At 46.8% G+C, this 25,771-nt stretch overlaps 2 long non-coding RNA genes across 2 annotated transcripts in view; both read left to right on the forward strand.

The window, feature by feature from the left end:
* The window catches only part of LOC146073939 (uncharacterized), a 68,031-nt gene extending 45,778 nt beyond the window's left edge, over nt 1–22,253 (forward strand). Inside the window, exons 3-4 of the long non-coding RNA XR_014473343.1 lie at nt 16,689–16,784; nt 20,756–22,253. This is a non-coding gene — a long non-coding RNA (uncharacterized LOC146073939). The remainder of the gene's footprint in view (nt 1–16,688; nt 16,785–20,755) is intronic.
* Nucleotides 1–25,771, forward strand: part of LOC146073940 (uncharacterized) — a 227,882-nt gene that overhangs the window by 164,235 nt on the left and 37,876 nt on the right. The gene's annotated exons all lie outside the window — the stretch shown is intronic.

The following is a 25,771-nucleotide window of genomic DNA, read 5'->3' on the forward strand; positions in this document are numbered from 1 at the left end:
GCGAGCGGCCATGGCGAATTGATTATTGGCCGGCCGCTCACACACAGTAGTGCGGGTGAGGGGTGTGGGGCGGTGGGCCGTGGTCGCACCCATGGGAAAGCCCAGGGTTTCATGGGCGTTCGGATGGAAACCATGGGTGTTCCCATGTAATTTCACCCATGACGCGGGTGCGGGGGGTGGGCAGCTGGCGTCAGCGTATGTCAGCTCCCCGCCTGCTTCCAGTACAGGGACCCGTAGATCTGAGACACCAGAGAGGTGTCTTAGATCTGCGAGTGCTGCAGAAATCATTCGATGGTCGGCGCAAGGCTGCGAATCGATGCTAAACATTCATTTGCATGTGTGCAGAGAAATCGGTGTGTGTGTGGGGGGGACATCATGCGGGCGGCATTTAGAGGACCCACAAAGCTGTGAATTTCACAGATTTGCAGGGCAACCAGAATCACCCCCTAGACCTCAAGCAGCCCCAAGGCAAGTTTGGGGCCCTCCAGCAATCCATAACACTATTTTGTTCTGCTCATTGCAGGCAGTATCGATAGTGTAACTTGGCCCCTGCACATGCTACCGATAAACGCTCTGCTGCGTAAATTTTGGCATTGCGTACAAATCTAATTCAGGCTCTAGGTTTTTTGGAAGTAGTATATATTGTATATATTAATAGTATATATTTTGTATCCTATCAGAGAACATCAAAGAGGCTTTGTGAGTGTGGCAGGTGCATGTGATGTCATGACATCACATGCGCCTGTGGAAACATTTTGGATGGCCAGGATATCTTCATAGGGCCCCTTGGGACCTGCTGGACTGGGTGCCTAGGCTACATTGTGGAACATTTGCTTTTGCTCCCAACTGTCCCGATTATTCGTACTTTCCCGCTGTCCTACCTGCGGGCAGCAGTGTCTGGTGGTGGAGGAGCAGTTGGGAGACCACCCTGTCACTCGCTGTTCAGCGGCGAATAGATGCTGTGCACATGTGTGAGCGACAACATTAATGTAATTGTGTTTCTCTACAAATGGGGAGCGGTACGAGGTGCTAGTCCTAGCCCATGGGCAGTCAGTTCAAGCTACTGTCAGCACATCACACTGGGTGGATGTGACATGTGGTGACATTGATCGGAGATTGAACTAACAATTCAGCAGGCCCAAAACAAATGCCGGCTGCAACGCTGTGATGGGAAGAAACGCCTCAGTAAGTATAGCCGTTTGGCAAGTTATAATCCAGTGACTGAATAAGGAAGGGAGGGGAAACTGACACAAACATATTTGACTGGCTGAAATCTCCATTTCACAATTAGATATGTTAGAAACAAATATGTTTTAATATCACATAGGGATAAGAATTTAAGTTGTGCGCATTGGCGGTTCTTACCTATGGGCTGCAGGGCTGCAGCCCCCCCAGGTAAAATATGCCACTGTGTGAAGCCAGATGCAGTCTGTGAGACTGTGACTGGCAGTGACTTCCTGTTGGGAGTCCAACCTGCCAGTCACCCAAGGCAGTCCCATTGGGAGGTGATCCATTCCTCCGGCATGCCTCTATGGGCCACTAGCAGCGGCAGCCCATAAAAACTGGTCCTGCTCTTGCGCAGTACCGAGGATGATACTGCGCATGTGCCGGACCCGGGACTGTCAATATGCTACTATGGATTACTGCCGAAGCAGCCCATAGAGGCTGGGGGCCAGCGCATGAGTAGTACTGAAGAAGCTACTATGCATTCGCATGGGTCGGGAATGGCAGCAAGGACCAGCAGGCGGATGCAGGGACCAGTGGACCGCGGCTTGCGGGGACCAAAAGTGTCAGAGGGGGCGTGTCATTCCCTTTAAATGTAACATTTTAAACCTTCAATCATCTGAGGGGCTGCCCCTGTGTATGCACCATGTAAGTAACACATTGTTAAATGAACAATAATAGCATACATAAAAACTTGGAGAGAAGAAATATTAAAGACACAGGAAATGTAAACATGTTTGGTACTCTTTACCTAGCACGGCGCCCACGATCTTGATCGTGGGCATCGTGAGGTAAAAAATCGTGTCGGTCGCGTCGTATGCGGGCTAAACATGCCCGCACGCGACGCGATGCTCACGATTTACCATTGAAACCCATGTTAAACATGGACATCGTGTCGGTCGCGTCGCGGCCGGCTATAAATGTGCACACGATGGCCCCGACGCGATGCCCACGATTTGCCATAGGAATTAATGTTAAAAGACCCGATGGACACGATTTTAATGTTAAATGGCTCAATGGACCCGATTTTAGCATAGGAAACAATGTTAAATGGGCCTTAGAGCCCAAATAATTACCCTGAACTCTGAAATGGCCCCCCCAATTTTGTACGCCACCCCACGATCAACGTGAACCCGAAGCGTGGCGAGCGCAGCGAGCCCGCGAGGGGCGGCGGTACGCGTCCTCCGACCTTTTCATACCCCCACTATCCACGTCGGCGTGGAGTTGAGAATAGAATAGTGTGGCGAGCGCAGCGAGCCACCGAGCCTGAAGCGTGGCGAGCGCAGCGAGCCCCGCGCGGGGACGCGGATACCTTCACAGGTAAACGCGTCCCCTCGCGGGCTTCACAGGTGTCCGCGTCGCCACGGACACCTGTGAAGCCCGCGAGGGGACGCGTCTAGCTGTGAAGGTATCCGCGGGGCTCGCTGCGCTCGCCACGCTTCGGGCTCGGTGGCTCGCTACGCTCGCCACACTATTCTATTCTCCACTTCACGCCGACGTGGATAGTGGGGGTATGAAAAGGTCGGAGGACATGTACCGCCACCCCTCGCGGGCTCGCTGCGCTCGCCACGCTTCGGGTTCACGTTGATCGTGGGGTGGCGTAAAAAATTGGGGGGGCCATTTCTGAGTTCAGGGTAAGTATTTGGGCTCTAAGGCTCATTTAACATTGTTTCCTATGCTAAAATCGGGTCCATTGAGCCATTTAACATTAAAATCGTGTCCATCCGGTCTTTTAACATTAATTCCTATGGCAAATCGTGGGCATCGCGTCGGGGCCATCGTGTGCACATTTATAGCCGGCCGCGACGCGACCGACACGATGTCCATGTTTAACATGGGTTTCAATGGGAAATCGTGAGCATCGCGTCGGTCGCGTCGCGGGCACACATAAATGTACCCGCGATGCCCGTGATGGGCGCCGTGTTAGGTAAAGAGTACCACATGTTTAACCCTTTGAGTGCCATTGTCAAAAGAGGTGTGAAAATTCCCAAGCAAAGCTTTTTATTAAACCCTTTGAGTGGCAACGTTGCTGTGAGACATCAAAATATCGTTTACAAATGCCAGCGCTGCTCACAGCTTTTTTTTTGGGTGCAATATTTAACTAAACTAAAATGAATTGACTTGGCTGCATTTATAATTATTTCTACTAAAAGAACAGTTGCTGTGAGCGGCGCTGGCATTTTTAACCGATATTTTGAGGATCGCTCACCGCAACGTTGCCACTCAAAGGGTTAAATAAACTAACGTTTGGTGGCCAAGTAATCATAGGGAAATCTCAATTAGTGAACAGTGAAGTAGGTAACACCTACCGACACAAGCTCCGACAGCAAGTCAACCGGACTGCGCTTCCATCTCCCGCAGTGGAGAGTTGGCACAATACTATATTGATAAGGTCTGAATCAGGCCCAGGGCTGCAGAGAGGTATGCTGGGCCCTGTTAAAATGTGGGGGTGTGGTCTAATCGTGGGAGGCGTGGCCACCTCCCACGATTAGGTCATGCCCCCAAAATGTTTAGCAGGGGGTGAAAAAAATGCTCTTAAGTCGAGGGGGGGGGGGGGTGTTATTGCCACCCCCTCAGCAGCAGCAGCACACACCTACTGCATGTGCGGGTAATTAGTACACCCCCCCCCCCCCCCCCTCTCGGCCTATATTTCTAAAGGGGCAGCAATTGATTTACTTCACCGTAATGTTTTAAAGCTATAAATTAGTGCTTGATTCAAGCGAAGATTTCTAATCAATAATTGCTATAAAATTGTCTTCCCATTAGAACCTTCTCATTAGAACTTTTAAGTACCGTATATACTCGAGTATAAGTCGACCCGAATATAAGCCGAGGCACATAATTTTACATAAAAAAAAACAGTGAAAACGTATCGACTCAAGTGGGACCCTCACTCGAGTATAAGCCGAGGGGGGGCTTTTTCAGCATAAAAAATGTTCTGAAAAAGTAGGCTTATACTCGAGTATATATGGTATATATGATTTAAATTTTTAATATGTGCACATATGTTTATAATGATATTGCGATCTCGCATATCAGTATGTTATTCATTCACATTAAGACCACTCAGAAACGTAATAAATGTTTTATGCTTGATAAAACGTTGTATGTCAATGTATTATATTATTATATCTCTTTTATTATATTATTTAAATACCTAGTAGCAGGGTTGCCTACTTTCTGTCTACCTTCTCCGGGAGAGGGCAGACAGTTCAGTGTAGCGGGGGGGATGTGGGGCCGCTGACAGGCCGAAAAAGGGGCAGGCCCACCAATGGAGCAATGCTGTTATTTCAGGCATTACACTGTGGTGGGCGGGGCTAAATGACGAGATTCACATAATTTGACCCCCTCTCCGGGGCCTGGAAAGGGACCCGATTTGCCTAGTAGTAATTTCAAGATCAGCTCCTGAATTTATTGGTTTAAGAATCTCACCAATTACCAACAACGAAGGGTATCCACTTAACCTCCTAACAAGACTAACAAGATCAGGAAGGAAGAGCGGTAGACAGGAAACAAAGAGGCTTTGGGGTAAATTTACTAAAATGGGAGTTCCATTAAAGATGGGATATTTTCTATAGCAACCGGATTCTATTTATTTAGCGCCTTCGAGAAGATAATGAATACAATCTGATTGGTTGCTATGGGCAACAAGCACCCCATCTTCAATAGAACTCACCTCTTAGTAAATTGACCCATGGTGCCTCACAAGACAGCCCCCCAAACTCTACTTTGGAAATGGCTCTGTTTCTCTTCTAGCTAGGGGGCCATTATTCTCTGCAATAGTTCTGTGATGGGAAGTACTGTAGTCTGTCATTTTGATTGAGTCGTTCTAAATGATTTCTTGCTCTATTGCAGGCATGTCCAAACTGTGGGCCCTCGAGCTTGTATGAAACTACACATCCCAGCATGCCTTGCCATAGTTTTAGCATTCCTTAGTAGAAAAACTGTGGCAAGGCATGATGGGGCTTGTAGTTTCACCACAGCTGGAGGGCCATAGTTTGGACATGCCTGCTCTAGTGGATTTTACAATGTCTACAAGATCCCAGAAAGTGGTGCATTACATGTGTCATTTGTTGATTCAGCTCCTGCGCATCACCATGCCATTGGATCGCTCAGAGACGGAACGCGAGGGTTAAAAATTGGCGTGGGAATAGTGACAAGCCCATGCATTGATATGCCGGTTGCCCTCGCATCAGGCAGACACCCACACAGACCACACAGGGCTTAGCTGTTCTCTCGGCTTGCAGCTGCCACCAATAGTACCAGGATGGACCCTTCGGGATAACTTAAACAGAAAGCTATCTGAGAAGCACTTACCTGCTCTCCTTCTCTGGCACAGGCGTTTTACTTTTTTATTGCACAAACATTCCCTTTTATTGAAAATTTTAATAAAATTATACATTTGTTTGACTTATCACGGTGTTACCACTACTTATATAATATGTTCTTGTTTGGTGCATTTTATTGTGAGGTAACTAATTTACTGGCCTGTAATGGGCCCCAGATATTTATTGCACCGTGGAATTCAAATCTGATGATGTGATATAGTTATATTAATCGGAACGTGGACACCGTCAACATTATCCTGGCGGTGAACATTTCCAATGATGGTTGTCTGATAACAGGAAGGATACTACATTAAGGACAAAAATAACAAAAAAATGTGCCAACCATTCGTGTGTCAACTATATTTATGTCGACCTTTTGAATTTAATGACTTTTTTTTATCTATTGACCTTAACTACTGTCAACCTTTCATCTTTCTATGCAGAGGTGCTTTCAGTGGTGTAGCTAGGTGCCATGGTGCCCGGAGCAAGGGCATGTTTCGTGCTCTCCCGTTTTGTAGTAGGCGGGGCTCTTGCGCTGCAAAAAGGGGAGTGGCCTAACATTATACCACACACCGTAATGCCCATTGCATATTTTAGTGAACTTTCTAATACCCATTACACATAAAGCCACATGCTGTAATGCCAAGGCCACACATGATGCCCATTACATGCTACAGTATATAACAAACCATAATGCCCATTACACATACAGTAAAGCCACATGCCGTAATGCCAAATACACATAAGGCCACACATGATGCCCATTACATACTATATAACAAACCGTAATGCCCATTACACATTTGACACATAAGTGCCACTGACCTACATGCTCATTGCTGGGAACTTCATGCTCTATGCCAGGGGCTTCATGCTCGATGCCAAAGGGCTTCATGCTAGTTGCCAAGGGGGATGGAAATTGCTCGTTGCCAAGGGGGACTGAAATTGCTCGTTGCCAAGGGGGACTGAAATTGCTCGTTGCCAAGGGGGACTGAAATTGCTCTTTGCCACAGGGGAACTGAAATTGCTCGTTGCCAAGGGGGACTGACATTGCTCGTTGCCAAGGGGACTGAAATTGCTCATGCCAAGGGGAACTGACATTGCTCGTTGCCAAGGAGGACTAACATTGCTTGTTGCCAAGGGGACTGAAATTGCTCATTGCCAAGGGGGAATTCAGCCTGCTCCCCTGCCAGCTCAGCTCTCCAGCTCCCCACTGGGCCCGGCTGAGCCAGAGCTCAAGTCTCCCACTGGACCGCCAGCCAAAAAGCGCTCGCAGTCCAGCAGCCAATGCTGCTTCTGACTGGTTGCTGGACCACAAGGGCCTATTGGCTAGTAGTCCAGCGGGTGACTTTTATTGAATATAGCGGCGGACTCCGATGCTGGGCGCAGCGGTGAGCGTGCTTGATAGGGGAGAGGGCGTGCTGGGGGAGTGGGGGAGCCGGTGGCAAAGTGCACGGCTCTGGCGCCCGGTGACATTTTGTTGCCCGGAGCTCGTGCTCCGCCCTAGCTCCGTCCCTGGGTGCTTTAAGGGCAAGATGTACTAAGCCTTAAAAAGTGATAAAATGGAGAATGATGAGCCACCAGCGAATCAGCACCTACCTGTAATTTTTCAAACACTGCCTGTGACATGGCAGTTAGGAGCTGATTGGCTCTCCATTTTATCACTTACCAAGCTTAGAACATCTGGCCCTAAGAGACAAAGGGGCATGTGTGCAGGCTTCAATTGGGCCCCCTCCTTTTTGGATTCTACGGCACATGCTCAGGTATTCGGGGACAAGGCACCCTCGCTGCTTTCCCGGGGACACGTCTATTGCGTATGTGCAAATCAGCGCAAAATGACCACGGCTTCCATTTTCCCACTGATTTTTGCACCCACCTCCACTTAATATTGCGCCACATTACTGTGCTCCAGTTCCTATTATGCCACCATGTATTGCCTCCACTTCATATCGTGCTACATTATAGTCCCCCCAGTTAATTTTATGCCACACTGTTGAACCCTCACTTTATATTGTGACACATTAAAGTGCCCCAATTTATATTGTGTATTATAATTCCCTTCAGTTCCTGTTATACCACATTGCAGTGCCCACAGGCCAGTTCATATTATATTATATACTATTATAGTGCCCTCCAGTTCATTATACTACATTACAATGAGCAGGTTCAGGGGCATACAACGATATTCGAGCAGGAGCCAAGGGGCAAAGTTTGTAAGACTCCAAGGTGGGATCGGGTGGCGGGGACCGGCGCTGAGCTCCGTAGTAATGGGAAGCACATGTGTCTCGTGCGCACTCGTCCCCTTCCGGCAGCTAGCGGTGGCTGGCAAATCTACCGCCAGCCCCTGCAAGAATGAAGGACGCTCCATCTGTAGTGTTGTAATTCTGGGCTCTTTCAGATACTTGGCACTACCTCCCCTGGGCTATCCGATGTATTCTAAAGAAAGGGCGTTCTCATAGATCAAGAGTGTAGATGCAGTGAACCCTGTACCTTGTATGTATATACTTATGTCTGTACTGCATGTCTATACTGTATTTTAATGCGATACTATCTATAACCATACCCTCCAACTGTATCATTTTAGCCGGTACAGTACCGATTTTTAACGGGCTGTACCGGCTAAAAAATAAATGTACCGATGTACCGGTTTTCTAAAACGGCGTCCACTCCTCCGACTCCGCAGGCGATGGCTCATGGATGGATTTGACCGGGCCCAGGGGAGGTAATTGTGTAACAGTGTGGCTGCCCCCGTTCCCAGTGGTGCCTTGCGCGGCATCCCGGCAGCCAGTATGCGAGCTTAGCGTGACGTCAGCACGCGACCCAGCTGACCCGCTCCCGCAGTATACTATGTGGCTGTCCGCACAGTAAAGACCTCCAGTCCAAGCTAGCTCATGCTTGACATATCTGACATATCTGGATTCCAGGTCAGTGCACTGACTGACTGAGCCCCATGATCTGACTAGCGTGGCGGGACTTGGACGATGGAGCAGCGCCTGGTGTTGAGGGGAGCGGCCGGCCGTGCAGCCAGTGTCTTCTTGTCGACGTCCCTCAGCTCAAGGGGGTACATTACAGAACACATTTAAAATGAATGTCTGTCCTCAGGTGAGGGCGTGGCCAAGTTGACACACCCCATCTACGCGTGGCCACACCCCCTAAAGCTGTGACCACGCCCCCTGTACAGATTTGTTAGGCTAAAATGTTGGAGGGTATGTATAACATGCAGCTATTATTATACCACACTCACTTGTGACATGAGTGTGCAAAGTGACAAGGGCTCAGAGCTCTGAAGCGGTCAGCTCGGAATGTCTTCCCCACAAGCATTATCTCGTGTTGAGCTGTGACTGGGTCTTTTGAAATTAACCTTTTTTCGAGTATTGAACCCAAACCCCCTTTCAGATATACAGTATTCTCGCAAACGCAAATTTTATGCATGTTTTTGAACAGACATCCCATATACATATTACATACTCTCTATTTCTTCACTGTTACAATTATCAGTGAACTTTTCCCTATTCCTGCTGTAGTAGCGGATCCAGGGGGACGGGAGTGCAGTGAGATTGTCCATTCTAGTTACACTTCTCCCCTGTCCTACTCTGAGTCTTTAAGGTGGCATCAGCCCCCCAGAATCCTCCAGAGCCCAGCACACAGAAGGGGTCTCTGCTCTCTCCATCCCTGATGTGCCACTGTACTGCCATAAAGCATCCGGCGCTAGCGGGCTGCTTTATGAGTTGACATGTTGGTGATCGCTCTGATCTCCCTCACTGGATCCGCCACTGTAACTGGTACTGTTACAAGCAGCCCAGTGTTGACCCATCAGTAGCCTGGAGGAGATAGGTTTGTGTTTGTCTCTATCGCCCATACCTGAGTCTGTGGAACGTGGAGAACGAAAAGCACGTTAGCTAGCAAACAGACTTACATTAATAACTGAATCAGCCCCCGATCCTGTATTGTTTAATCCTGAGCAAAGCCAGATTTGTCCCCTATTTTTTTTTCCCCTTGTTTTACGAAGACCTGCCCGCTTCTACCCAATACATCACTCTTATGGATGAGGATATGAAAAAAGTGGCTTCGTTTTGAAAACAGTGTCTGGAACAAGCATTAACCCTTCATTTGCCACAGCGCGCAGCAAGCTATTTGTGTTCTTCACCAGCATGTACCGGTCTGTAAGACTCGTCCAGTAATTACCCCGGCGAGATGCATTCATCCACTTTGTCGTGTGCTGTGTCGCAGAGCTGCAACTGCCAGAAGGGAACACGAGAGAAAGTCAGACATATGGTGTATCTGCTGCTTACTTTACCATATGGGCCCCATCCAGAGCAGCTTGTCCGGGTTTAACCCTTTCTGTGCACCTTCCTTCAATAAATCCATTCTGTTCAGCCATCAATGGTTCATTATTACCACAGGGGTTTGTGTAAGAAAACCTCGGCTCACATCACAATGCAGCCTGTGTAGGAGGCCGGGATTACGCGTTCTCTGCCCCTTACAGCCATGTAGCGGTTCACAAGCACCTCATTCTCCCTCCTCATACCAGCCGCACTATTATACAAACAAAGTGTGAAGTGTTAATGCCCCAACATAATCCACACAAACCACCACCACCATGATTGTCATATTACAGGGATTGTGCTTTTATTTACTTTCTGTCCTATGCTACATAGGGGTTACCATTGGCAAGTACCCCCGACAAGAAAGCAGATGATGATAAAAGTCACTTTATTCTATATGGGCAAGTTTTCCTTAAGCCTTTGTATGTGAGAGGCCATGGCGCCGATTCATTTCTCACCTGCACAAACAAGTCCGAATTTGGGCCCTGTCCCATGGTGGGCCTACTGCGCATACGCATTCTCAGTAATGTGCAGTACCCGGCTGCCAGCGTCCTTTGGCAAATTTCACCCTTGCCAAGGAGCTCACAGCCTGACTGACAGGTGAGGGGCTTGCCCGGGGTGTCCCACCGGTGTTTTCGGGGGTGAGCCCATAAAAACTATGGGAGTGCTCCTTTGTCTTCTAGGGGCGGACGCATGATCCTTGCAGTCTCCTGGGTCTGGCGGCTGCTGTGAGGGGAAGAGACAGGAGGAGAAATCATTAGTTGGTAAATAAATAATTTCTCCTCTGTGCGGGTGCTTGGTGCGTGCGGCCACGGTAAACAGATTGGGGGGGGGGGGGGGGGGCGGTTCCAATAGCATATGGGAAAGCTCAGCTTTTTTCCCATGAGAACGCTGGGCATTTTTCATGCTAATGGGCCAATGATACGGGGGCGGGGGGCGGGTAGCTTACATCACCGGATGTGCCCGCCCACTTTCCTCAGCGTGCACACGCACATCTAAGGTTGCTCTGATGTGGGTGTTCCCCCCGCAGGCTGCGAATGGGATGTTTATGTATATGTATATTATGGCCTTTATTCTGGTTCACTTGCAAAGGCAAATTCCTTCTCAAATAGACAAAACCATGTGCACTGCAGGGGGGCAGATGTAACATGTGCAGAGGGATTTATATTTGGATGAGTTATTTTGTTTCTGTGCAGGGAAAATACTGGCTGCTTTATTTTTACACTGCAATATACTGTAAATCTCACTTTGAAGTAAAACCCAACCCAAATCTAATTATCTCTGCACAAGTTACATCTGCCCCACCTGCAGTGCACATGGTTTTGTCCATTTGAGAAGAAATTTGCTTTTGCGAGTGAACCAGAATAACCCCCTTTATCTCAATCTACTTCATCTCTCTCCAAAGTTTGATACAGCAGTTGGATTTGTTTTCATATGGAAATGGTCGAGATATGCAGTCATGTGATCTAAGCTGTCCAATCTTGTTAGTGGGATTTCTATTATCAGAACACATTCATTTAATTATTAAATAAAAAAATGTAGATGCTGACTGCTCCCGGAGGTGGGGCTTATTGCAGTGCTGGCTCTTCCTCTGTGACAGAAGCCTGGTGCTGCATGAGAATATCACACTGCAGTCAGCTCCTGTCACTGCAGCAGAGCCCGCACTTTGGTGTCACTCCCTCCAAGGGTGTCGCTAGGGTGTGGCCCGCAACCATCTTATGACGCCACTGGCTCTCCACTTCATCCAAAAGCCTCACTGACGTTAACATATTCCAACTAATAGGTCACTTATGCTATTGCTCTTCTAACAGAATGATACGACATATGAATACTGTGCTATTTTAATGTTCTAAAAAAAGAAATAAAAATGACTAAAATGTAACGACGCAGCTGAAAAGAGATGTCAGACAAATGTAAGTAGAGTCGCCCTGCCGATTTATTCACACAGAACAATACATTATATTCCCCGCTCACTTATCCGCTTTGCCACAGCTTCTCTACTAGAACATTTCTTTTATTCCGCAGACTTGTTTAATATGTAGATTGTGGACCCCTGTTGAATGTGATTTTTCTCCTTTTGCCAAGCAGAGCTCTTGCTTCTGTTTCACCTGTTATTCATGTGTACACCTGCACATAGCTGTCAATGTAGACAGTCCCATAAGATATAATAACATTATAATACAGTATAAAATAAAATCAAACAATTCTGAAAGTCTGGAAAAAATTATATCAGGTTGAATATTGCCAGCGGGTGGCATGGTTAAAGCTGAGGGGAAGGAATAAACTTTTTATAGTGTTAAAGATTTGAATTAATAAAGTTTTTTTTGTCTAAAACAGGACATTTTTCACTTCACTGAAATCGCTGGAGGTAAAATATGTTCAGCCAGGGGCTAAGTGAGGGGGAACGGGGTGGGGAACTGAGTTCCCCCACCTCTAATGGTGAGGTGGAACATTTTAACCTCCACATTGTCCCTGCACAGCAATTCTCACAGAAAAGCATTTTATTTTGCAGGGGGGTGCCAAAAACCCACACACTGGTCCTGTCTCTGCCTAATGGGGGGATGGGAGGGTATTAATTAGGTGGCATAGGGAAATGAGTTCCCCAACCTCTGCATGGCCACTTTAAGCCCTGTGCACAGCTAGCACATACATACATACATACATACAGGGGCTGTTGAAAGTGAAGAGGGCTACTGTGCAGACTCCATGCTGTTCCTTCAGGGAGGCTTCATTGCCTGTACCAAGATGGCGACTGACTTAAGTACTGCACATGCGTGGTGTCTCACTGTGTCTTTGAGGGCCACAGTGGTAGACGGGCTATGAAAACACAGTATTTCATGGGTGTCCTCATGAAAACGCAGGGCGTCCCCATGGGATTGCGGGTGGGCCGATGCCTACCGGGGGCAAACAGCTGACGCCTGCTGCCCGCCGTGTTCGTCCCGGTGGCCGCAAATATAACTCTGTTCAGACTAACTTATACAGTATTTGCAAAGGCAGGGATATCATTAGATGGACATGCAAGGGGATGTGTCTTTGTAACACATCCCCTCACTGGGTTGTTAGGGGATACAGCGGTGGGGTGGGCGAGTATTTGGCGGGGTGGTGAGGCGGCATCAAAGGGACTGGTAAGCTGCAAGCTTTGCAGCATGACCCCTGGTGAGTACAGCTGTACACTGTGGGGCTGATTTATTACCGGCCAATCAGATCCTAACTGTGAAGTTACAGTCTTGGTTTGAAAAAGGAACGGTGGGAGCTGATTGGCCGGTGATAAAAAAAACAGACACTTTATCACTTCACCGAGTGTAACATCAATAAAAAACTTAACTGATTAATTATCTGGGTTCTCCTTAGTTGTAATGTAACACTGGGGCAGGGACTGATGTGAATGTTCAACTATTCTCTGTAAAGCGCTGCGGTATATGTGTGTGCTATATAAATAACTGGTAATAAATAATAAATGTATTGCCCTGTACTGGGATATAATATTCCAGGGACGAACCTTTAAAACAAGAGACTGTCCCTGAAAATTCAGGACAATTGGCTACAATGCCAATACAGACAAACATTACAAATATGACAACACCAATTAACCTCCAGGTAAAAGGGTCCTTTGAGGACTAAAACCAGCAGGAGGGGATAAGTGTTTTTCTATGGTTCATACTTTATTGGCAGTCCGAAGCCTAAAACATGTCCACAGCAAACATTCCCTCTCAAGTCTTAGTAATAAAATAAATACAGATTTTCTGTATTTTGGGAGACTGTAAGGAATATTACAGAGTTTTGGTTGATCGCCCTGCAATTAATTATTCATCAGAATGCAACCCTAGTTCTAAAAGTTAACAGATGTGACATCAATATATATTTGAGTCATTTAAAGTGGGGAGTCGGTTCCAGGTATGACAACAAGATCAGTGCGCGCCGAACGGAAAGAGGCCAATATTTGACATACTTAGCATATCTTTCCCAGCAGCGAGGGGTTAAGCCAAACAAGCGCTAATAACTGTGTCAACACATTTAAATTTCCTTGCACTGGGCTGAAATCCTGCTCATTTTGTGGTGGATTTTGCTTTGATTTTGCTGTTTTTACTGGAAGCTGTTTGTCAGACCTGCTCGCTCTCCTCTCCCACCCTCCAGTACGATATTGCTTTTGGACTTAATAAACCCTCCTCCTCAATTTCTCATAACCCTCAGATCAAACCGTTCCCCACACGGAATTATTGCTGTTTGCACACCTCGCGGCCCTGTATATGCTGGACGCTAAAGAAGGCAGAGAGTCTTTATTCTGCAGAGAGAGATTATAGATTACGATAACAAGATTCTGCAAAGGGGGAATGCTGAAGTCTATTGGAAAAAGTATTGCAATAAAATAGGCTTCCAATTGGCTTACAAGTCTAAAAGGCTACAGAAAAAAATATTTTTAGAAGCCCTGAATAGGTGGCCGGTGAATATCTAATAAAGCCGGCAACTTGTTGAAGCTGGAGACTGTTACTGCACAATCTCCATATTGGCTGCTTTCCCTCAACCAAGATGGCCACTGTCTGTACTTCTGTGCATGAGTGGCGCCATCTTGTCTCTGTGTTAGTGCACCATATTGGACATGGATTTGTTCCATTTAGATCCAGAGAGACGTTTCTATTACCGTTTGTTCAATTCTGCTACAATCGCTGGCACCACTTTCATTGTACAAGGCTACCCAAAGGGCTGCCATCGGAGATTGTGGGGCCCAGGGACTGACAAAATAGGCAGCCCCCCCTACTAGTCAAGTCCACGGCAAGCCTGGGTAAACCACACTACACTCTCTATCTATTTCTACATTGCTTCAAGGGAAATGTGAAATGTTGACAAATTATACTTGATAAATTCCAAATCTGGGCCTGGGACTGGACTCACGGCAGGTCCCCCTCCCCACTAATTTAAACTTGAGCACAGAGCACATTTTGTTAGCAAATGGACAAAACCATGGTGCACTGCAGGTGCGGCAGATGTAACATGTGCAGAGAGCGTTAGATTTGGGAGAGTTATTGTGTTTCTGTGCAGGGTAAGTACTGGCTGCTTTGTTCTTACATTGCAATTTAGATTTCAGTTTGAACACACCCCACCCAACTCGAACTCTCTCTGCACATGTTACATCTGCTCCACCTGCAGTGCATCATGGGTTTGTCCATTTGCAAGCACAAAGGGCCTTATTCTAGTTCACTCTTTCTGACAAAATCCTTCTTAGATGGACAAAACCATGTGCACTGCAGGTGGGGCAGATGTAACTAGTGCAGAGAGAATTAGATTTGGGTGGGGTTTTACTTCAAAGTGAGATCTTTATTGCAGTGTAAAAATAAAGCAGCCAGTATTTACCCTGCACAGAAACAAAATAACTCACCCAAATCTAATTCTCTCTGCACATTTTACATCTGCCCCACCTGCAGTGCACATGGTTTTGTCCATCTAAGAAGGATTTTGTCAGAAAGAGTGAACTAGAATAAGGCCCAATGTGCCCTGCGATCAGGTCTGAATTATCCCCATAGCCATTTTGTCGTCTCTGCCCTAAAATCAGCCCAATGCGCACTGCCTCACTTTTCTCTGTTCGTTAATCTATCCACAGCTATGTTAACATATAGGCTCACTAGACCAGGGCCCCACAATTTTAGGGGCCTTCAAGTATGAGCAGACTGGGCCAGAGAGCATCTGCCCTCCAAGCTGGAGCCTCTGGAGCTTTGTAGATTTACACACAACCAGAATGACCATACAGCATGCTCTGCCTCTCAGCCTGAAGCCAGACAGTGAAAGCGGTCAGCATGCTGATTGTTGGTTAGCTGGAGCTATCCACCAATAAAATTGCTGACAGCCCTTCTCTGTATGGAAGCACATGGAGAGACAATGGGGGTTAGATAAGTGCAGGTGGAATTCCAAAAATCCATTCTACGTTCTATGGAGCGCTCAGCAGGACCTGCAATTGAGTTCAGTCTTCAGGTAGACTTGCAGCCAGAGTGCCCTGGACCTCAGCCCAGATTTGCTCACCCAGCGCTCGGCTTTTTGGGGTACCGGAGTCACATGTTATTCTGCTAGCCAGTAATTAAATGAATACACAAAGCTGTTATGTGCTGCGAAGTCTGTGGTCCATAATGCAGTTGACAAAATTGCAGAGCAGAGTTCCAGGAACTCCAGGCTGCTTTTTAAGGTTTTAGTTTTCCTAATTTCAAGTTACCGTCTGGAAAAACGTATTGGAAAGCCAGCTGAACCTGTTCCGTATTATACAGGGCTCGACTTGGGTTCTAACATATTTTCTGCTGCCATATAAGTTATCTGATGCTTTGTGCAGAAAATCCAGAATTGCGCTGTGGCCAGGGCCAGATTAAGGGGTGGGGTCACAGGGTCAGTACTCCTGGGCCCCCGCTATCTAGGGCCCCCTGTGGTCGGCATATATTTATACAAAAATTAATTAATGGTGCTGAGCATCAGGAGCCGAAGCACACAAGTGTATAATAGGTGTATTACAATTTTATTAATAAAACAATTTTCCACAATAGGATTACCCTGAAGAAGACATTGATCGAAACGCGTTGGTTGAGAGAGGTACGTGTGTGACATCTGTGTTTTGTGTTTGCTGGGAATGGACACCGGCTTGGGTTGGAGTCTGTAGTCCGGAGGGGGTAGATCCTCCTGCCTGGCTTGGTGTCACAAACATCATTTCTACATACAAACACAGTATTACAGTCACACATTGTAATTCTATTGTGAAAAAATTGTTTTACTAATAAAATTGTTATATACTTATTAGATATGATTCTGACCTTCATTTGTTTTCTTTCTGCCAAAGTACATCTCGGAAATATTACAAGAAAGGGAACAAGAGGCATAAAAAGAAAAAATGCTATAAGGATACCTTGATGCTTACGGACATGCGACTGAACATGTAAGTCTGGTACGCCGCCCATCTACTGTACATACATGCATTGGAGACCCTGTTTGGGTTCATCCAGGGAGGGCACCAGGTATCATTATTGCTTACAGAGCTGTGTAGTGCTGGCATATATTCTATTTTATTTATTTATTTATATATATATATATATATATATATATATATATATATATATATATATATATATATCATAGTTGCCTATCCTCCTGCATTCTGCAGGAGACTCCTTGAAATAGCAGCAATCTCCCAATCTTCTTCATTAGTCTAGCAATCTCCCTCATATCACCTAGTCCAGTGGTTCTCAGCCTCAGTCCTCAAGGAATCCCAACAGTGCACATTTTCCAGGTCACCCGGCAGGTGCACTCATTAGTCACTGACACATTTTAAAAGTTCACAGGTGGAGCTAAATATTTCACCTCTGATTTTAAAGGAATGAGAGATAGATACATTTACATTGGATCATCAGCACCATTTCCCAGCACTATCAAGCATAGTATCTCTTACTAACTGCTTTAGGACTCATGACACGCCCCCTCAATGGGGCACTGTGCAAAATTCTGTTACCAACTATATTCTCCCTGAAACTAGTTTTCAAAAGTAGGCAAGTTTTTAGATCATACAGTTTTCTCCTCCGGTCTATCGTTAGCGTTGCTTAGACAGATATATCCTAATATGTTTTTCATTATATTTCACCCTGCGGGGTGTAAATTCCTCAGCTCCTATTTTTGCAATTCCAAGTATTTTGCACACAAGTGGGCCACCAGTTTGGAACACACAGTTTATATAAATACAGACATTTCCACCTGAATTTAGATGCTATAAACAGAACGTGCTGTTCTCTCGATGCCCAGCTGCACAGAGTTACACGTATAATAAATATTAGAGAAATAAAATGACCCTGTGGTCAAAGTGGCACAAACTAATCCGTAATGCGCCTTCGGTGCCAAGATCCGCCCAACGAAATGTAATGTTCAAGCCTCGCAGGCTAGGTCTTCAACATTTTTTATTTTTTGTTTACAGTGATGCTTTCTGAAGGCGCTAGGATTGCATAGCTTAATTGCGTGACATTAGCTAGGTTGTTTTCCAGCAAGCCGGATATCCTAGATACTTTACTACTACTACTACTACGCTACTGTATATACGGAGACAGATGCAGATGTGGTCGCAGTGCTGACACAGCAGTGATGATTTTTGTGTGTCAATAATCCCTTAATTGTAAAACCATAGTAGTTGCGGCTCTAAATGAGGCCCATGCTGCAGCCGCCACAACTAGACAGGGATGTGAGGTGAGGTAAATGGCTGAGGAGTTCCTGGCAAGTACCAGAGCCAGATTTGCATACAATATATGAGCCATGGGGCACATACCAGCATTATACACATGTGCACCCGTATACACTGCTGGTGATTCGATGAGTCTTGATAAGAGATGTGCCGAAAAGATAGCCAGGTGAGGCACTGCCTCACCTGCCATAGACTTTTTACTCCAGAGTTTTGACTATTAAAATTTTTAGAATAATAAAAATAAGATTTTTTTAAATATTTTATTTGTATTTTTGACATATTTAAAAAATTCAAAACTCTGGCATATACGCTAGTATGACAGGAAAGGCTGTGCCTCACCTACCTCACCCCACCGCACGCCACTGCAACTAGATTAATATCCAGTGCCCAAGACTGCATCCACCACACTGGATGAGTGACGCTAAGGGATACTCCATAAAATATAAGCACATACCTCCCCACTTTAAGAGGTTGCAACTTGGAACTTGCTGCGCTGGAGACACGTCTATGGCTGTACAAGGGGTGGGGCAACTGATGGAGGGGGTGGTGCATCAAATGGAGGGGTGGGGCTTTGTGGCACGACCCACTGAAAGCAGCGGTGACCACAGGCTCTCCCAGGGACAGATGTGCTAAGCTTCAAAAATGATAAACTGTAGACTGATAAACAACAACCAATCAGCTCCTGCCTGACATTTTTCAAACACATTCTGTGACATGGCAGGTAGGAGCTGATTGGCTGACTGTTTATCACTCTCCATTTTATCACTTTTAAAGCTTAGTGCATCTGGTCCCCAACCTGCCCCTGCCCGCGGGATACTGCAGCCTGTGGGTGGGAGACCAGAACAGTGTCCAAATAGTTGGACTGTCCCACTGGAATCGGGGCAGTTGGAAGGTATGAAAGTATCAGATCCATTGGTCCATTAACAAGTCTTTATTTGGGTGTATAATGGAGTGTACTCCACTTCCGGCCACAAAAGCAACCCCAATAGAAGATGTTGGATTTGCCAAGCTTTGTACTGACTAACACCATGGCATTGTCAACCTATGGGTTACTGTTCCACAGAACCCTCTCCATCTGCCACCATTCGTGAATACACAAACAGACGGGCATCACATCACATGCACAGTATACACACCGATGCCAACCCAGAAGCAGAACGATGGTGTAAGCATGGCAACATCCCCAGGATTGTCCACATCCCCACCGAAACATTTGTCCCTCCCTACCCCACATAGGTCTCTGCCGACCTGGAGGAGACAGGGAAGATAACCTATACACAGTGGCGGCAGCCATTTTGTTGGATGAATGAATATTCAAGGAAAATGGCACCATTTGTGAATGCACAGACAGATGGATATAACATGCACAGTACACACACCGATGCCAACCCAGAAGCAGAATGATGATGTAGGCATGGGAACATCCTCAGGATTGTCCAAATCCTCACTTAAACATTTGCCCCTCCCTACCCCGCATATGGCTCAGCCAACCTTTGAGCAGACAGGGAGAACAACCTCCCTATCTCCTCCAGGAGCCATTTTGTGGGTTGAATTAATATTCAAGGAAAATGGCACCACTATGGGCACCAGTGACCTTACTCACACCGCATTGATGTAACTGGCTGATGTGATTGCAATGATATTCAGTGTGTTCTCCCTCATTTGTGCAGCTTGACAGTGTCTTATAAATAAAATATAATGAATCTAATAATGGTGCAGATGTATTAAGCATGGTGAAGAGATGAAGTGGAGATAAAGTAGAAGGTGATAATGGCACTAGCCAATCAGCTATCTTTGAAAAATGGCAGTTGGGAGTTTATTGGCTGGTGTGTTATCACCTTCCACTTTATCTCTTCACCAGGATGAATACATCTGCTCCAATTATAGATGTTCCCTAAGCAATACTTACCTGTTTTTGTGGATTCAAATAAAACGATAAACTGCACACAAGCTATTTCCAATGCAAACTAAATCGCTGGTGAGCCCGCCTACTTCCTCGCCACTAGGCCAATCAGATGTGGTATATTAAACCACGCAGTTAATTACAGATAAGAGACGGCTCCTGATTCTCGATGGACTCCCATTGGCCCAGTCTTCCAAATCAGGCCCTCTATTTGCAGGTTTAATAAGTTCAATGTAATTAAGCCTATCTCCCAACTTCCCTCATTCATTCGTATCCACCAATCAGGGCAGCTTTATCCAAATTGGGGGCCAGAAGGTTGGGAAGGATATCCTAGGTTCCCGCGGAGCAGCAGTGATCGGTTGTCGCCTACACCAGACAAAGCGCCATTTAAAGAGAACGGATGGGGCAGTCCTACTGCAGCTCACCAAAAACACACCTTCATGAGATGTGTCACCTTCACAGGCATATCCTGATACCCCCAATAGAGGGTTGGGTGGGGGTATCAGGCAAACTTTATTTACTTGATCCTCTTCAGTCTTGGCCCTGCTCCTTAAAGCCTCTGTGACTGCAGTCTATTCCAACGTCCCATCAGTCTTCAGATTTATGTTTTATGTGAACTTATATTTTTTTCACTGTAATATTATGAATTCTGTCCAATCACATCAGTCCCTGCCCCAGTGGAGCTTACAATCTATATTCCCTACCACATGTATACACACACAACTTCTAGGTTTAATTTTGTTGGGAGCCAATTAACCTACAGTGTATTTTTGGATTGTAGGAGGAAACCGGAATACCCGGAGGAAACCCTCGCAAGTACGGGGAGAATATACAAACTCTGCCCAGTTGAGGACCTTTGATAAAGCCGCTGAGACGGCGAAACGCGTCAGGTGTCTGCCCACAGCCAGTTTTATTGGACTACTCCAGACCAGCCTTGGACCATTTTCCTTTGTGGACCATCATTTGCTGCACTTTGGCGATTTGCCCACCACCTGGAAGGACTCCATCCATGTTAATTGGACAATCCAGCTCTGGGTGACTCCCTTACTCTGGAAGGTGACTCGGCCCAAATTCCAACTCGGGCCTTGAGTCCCAGGGAGATACAAACCACACACCCCAGCATCCGATCTACAGGTGGACGGTAACCCCAAAATCTTTTGCACTTGCATTTGCACTTTATGGTCCTGACTCCAGGCACAATAGGAATGGACAGTCCACACACTGCATTTTAAATCCCCCAAAACCAGTCTTAATGTATACTTGTTGATTTATCAATTTTATTGGTCATGTTATATTAAACCTACTGTTTTTTAACTTGTACAATCAGTCCAATTATCATTACACACACCCACTTAGCCAGCGCTGCTCACCCCTTCTTTTTTGTATTGCACAGTTCGGGTCCAACTAACCCGACACCTACAGCAGCTGCTAGTGAAGCAGCCCTGGTCACAGCGCCACCTTCCCCCTCTCCTTCCTTGTGGAGGAGCACTTTTCCACTTCTGCCCAGTTAAGGCCATGGTGGGAATTGAACCTATGACATCAGTGCTGCAAGGCAGTAATGGTAACCATTACACTGTCCGTGCTGTGTAATATACCTTTAAGCCCTCTAGTGAGGTTTTGGTGCTGATTTCTTTTTGCTCAAAACTATGTGCAAAGTCAGAGGGGCAGCCACTCCTGCAGTAAATGGTGCCATCTGTTTGGTCAGGACTTTACAGCAATTTATGTTCTCACCCAGTGACTGGCACTATCCACCAACCCCTACGATTATGTCTCCATGCTGTAAAATGCTGCGATCATCGGTAAAGGATTAGACTAGGTAAATACTGGCACTTGTAACTGACCAGCGATGTTGACTTTAATTAAGCATTCAGGGCGAAGGAAAACAGATCACACTCCAGCCTCAGGATGGAACGCAGACGTCTTGCAGAGTCATCTTGGCCCCTGTGCCTTTTGCTGCGGATTCAGGACAACAGTAAATGACAAGTTAATTATTACTCCCAGGGACAGTGAAAGGGAACTCCTCACAGCACATAAATATCTTGCCTGGTGGTGACAAGCATCTACCATGTCACATGCTGAGCGAATGTCTTCTGCTAACCTCTAGCAGACAAAAACACTTCATTGGTTGAAACAAGCTTAGTTTTTAAACTGGGACCCTCATCCCAGAGAGGGAGGGGTGGGGCATGGTTCAGAAAATCACACTAGTGCAAAACACTGAAAATGCCTCATTGTGATCAATTCTCTGGGAAAGTGGGCTAGTGCTCCCAAAAATGTGCGACTCTCCCTGACACTCCAGCACTATTGTACCATCTTGACTACAATATTATAACATAAAGCCTGTGTATTACTCAGTAATCAGTGTACTAGACATAACTCATATTTATTCCATTTCTTCTTTGTATAATGACACATGCATCTCTGCACTGCGTACTGGCTATACGATGGGTCTCTGCACTGCATACTGGCCATCAGATGGGTCTCTGCACTGCATACTGGCCATCAAAGGGGTATCTGCACTGCATACTGGTCATCAGATGGAGTCTATGCACTGCGTACTGACCGTCAGAGGTGTCTCTGCACTGCATACTGGCCATCAGATGGGTCTCTGCACTGCATACTGGCCATCACATGGGTCTCTGCACTGCATACTGGTCAACACATGGGTCTTTGATCTGTATACCGGCCATCACATGGATCTCTGCACTGTATACTGGCCATCACATAGGTCTCTGCACGGCATACTGGCCATCACATGGGTCTCTGCATCACATGGGTCTGTGCACTGTATATTGCCCATCACATGGGTCTGTGCACTGTATATTGCCCATCACATGGGTCTGTGCACTGTATATTGCCCATCACATGGGTCTGTGCACTGTATATTGCCCATTAGACTAGAGCTGTGCCCTGTATTTTATGAATAAGACAATTTTATTCTCTAACACTATGACAATCCAAGCAAACTTCTATCTGGTTGGTATTGTGTATTACACATTTGCTATATTCTCTTTGATGGTAAATGTAATTTCCAGTGAAAATAAAATAACTTACATGCAATATCTGACGTCTAATGGAACTATTTCAATAGTTTCCATACAGCCTGTCCGTACAGTATATGGTATTGTGCTTTGTTTAACAGAGTTTATACTGAGTGAGAAACCAGAACAATATGAGATCTCCACACTGCCAGTGCCTTCAAACAAGATATCCGGCACGGCCCAACGTAGCTCCAATTCCTTTCAAAACTGAGACTATTACAGGGGCAGTGGGGTAACTGCTGGAGCAATAAGCTTGTTATTTAAAAATATATAGTTATTGCAGGCTTAATGACCATGCCGGGCTTGCTGTAGTGAAGGATTAATTGAACAATTATGACCACATTGTAATTAGCATTTCTGGGAAATTCTGTCCCTGAGGATTTGGCAGGGAATCACACTGGCCATTCAGAGGCAATGACACACCTGCAGTTAGTTAAGGGTCTTGGTGGAAAGCAAATCTATTTGCAGAACAGTCAGTACCTGTTACCAGAAGTCCCCAAACAGGTCGACCTTGTGAATGTCGACATAGACAATGTCGAACTAATGACCTTGTCGAACTAATGACCTGTCGAACTAATGACCTTTCGAACTAGAATCATGTCGACCTTTTCCCATGTCGACCTAGAGTCATGTCGACCTTTTAGCATGTCGACCTAATGGATTCGACCTAATGACTGTTGACCATAATGCAGTAGACCAAATGACCGCATCCCGCAGTAGGCATACACACACATTACATAGACATATAACACAGAAGAGACTGATCACCTTGCCCTAATCAGCTGTGGTATAGGGTACCGACAGTCAGTGGCGTAACTACCTAATTTGCGCGCCCCCCCCCCCCCCCCCCCGCCGGAAATTTTTCGGCGCCCCCGCCCTCCTCATTCCCTCGGCGCCTCTCCCCATGCCTGTACCTGCCCGGCCGCATCTGCAGTCACGGTCCCGTCTCTCCTGGTGCCATCTCCTGCTGCTATAATGAAAAATGACTCTTAGAAAATGGCTGCCCCCATACTGCAGAACAGAAAACTGTCTGCAGTATGGGGGCAGCCATTTTCTAAGTGTCAGTTTTCATTATAGCAGCAGAAACCCCCACACTTTCTCTGCGCCTCCCCGCCACCGCTATAGTTACGCCACTGCCGACAGTCATTTGCCCGACGTCTTGATCCCGAATGCCCGGACTCAGACAGCATGGTGAGCGCAACAAAACCCCTTGCGGGCTCGCTGCGCTCGCCACCTATTCTATTCTCCCTCTATGGGGGTTGTGGATCCCCACGAGGAAGAATATAGCGGGTGGCAGTCGGGCACCCGTCTGTCAGAGTTTTGACAGTCGGGATCTCAACGTCGGATAAATGACTGTCGGGATCTCGACTGTCGGGACCGCGTCTGGCACCCGCACTAATCCGCTCACAATGTACAGTAAGAGGTAGTAGTAACCCTTTATACATAAGACAACTGCTGTAGCTGCTGGTGGGGAATGTGCGTGAAGCCAAAAGGCAATAACTTGCCATTTGCCGCTCCCGCACATGTAATAACTAGAGATGAGCGGGTCCGGATCCCCGAGATCCGACAGATCCGAATATCGGGGATCCGGGCCAGATCCGAGCCGGCTCGGGAGTTCCCGCCTGAATTCCGGACCAATAACGAGGCCGAACGTCATCATCGTGCTGTCGGATTCTCGCGGGAGCGGGATCTTATAAAAGACGCACGCGCGCCCCGCCATCTTCACTCCAATCTTGGAGAGGGAAGAGGGTGGTTAGGAAGCTCCGTGTGCTCCGTGCTGTGCTCTGTGCCATGTGCTCCGTGACCTGACCTGTGCCCTCACTGCCCTGTGCTGTGCTCCGTGCCATGTGCTCCGTGCTGTGCTGTGCTCCGTGACCTGCCCTGTGCCCTCACTGCCCTGTGCTGTGCTCCGTGACCTGCCCTGTGCCCTCACTGCCCTGTGCTGTGCTCCGTGACCTGCCCTGTGCCCTAACTGCCCTGTGCTGTGCTCCGTGACCTGCCCTGTGCCCTCACTGCCCTGTGTTGTAGACTTGAGAGTCAGTGACTGTTTATAGGCCTGAGCCCTGTAGTGTGATTTAACTAACTAGGTGCTGCAGTGCTCACACGCAGGGGCTGCAGTGTCCACTGTCCAGGGGCTGTCCTTTGGCCCGTGCCCTGTTGTGATTTATTTAGCCCTAAGCCCTGTGTTGTGATTTATTTAGCCCTGAACCCTGTGTTTTTTGTGATTTAACTAACTAACTCAGTGCTGCAGTGCTCACACGCAGGGGCTGCAGTGCTGCTGAGTAGTACACTGTGTACAGGGGCTGCAGTAATACAAGGGGCTGTGTCCAGTGTGACGGCCTATATCTTATCCATTGTCCAGTGTCACGAGTCACTCACAACATATATCCTGTGTCCAGTGTGACATGTAATGTGTGCCGGCATATATCCTGTGTCCAGCGTGACATATATCCAGTGTCCAGTGTGACGACATATATCCAGTGTCCAGTGTGACGACATATATCCAGTGTCCAGTGTGACGACATATATCCTGTGTCCAGTGTGACGACATATATCCAGTGGCCAGTGTGACGACATATATCCAGTGGCCAGTGTGACATCTAACCATTGTGTGACGGCATATATCCAGTGTCCAGCGTGACATATATCCATTGTCCAGTGTACAGGAGCTGTGTCCAGGGGCTGTGTCCAGAGGCTGTGTCCAGTGTGATGGCTGTGTCCATTGTCCAGGGGCTGTGTCCAGTGTGACGGCTGTGTCC

The sequence above is a fragment of the Crinia signifera genome, chromosome 4 (genome assembly GCF_055691185.1).
Source record: "Crinia signifera chromosome 4, ASM5569118v1, whole genome shotgun sequence".
Lineage (NCBI taxonomy): Eukaryota > Metazoa > Chordata > Amphibia > Anura > Myobatrachidae > Crinia > Crinia signifera.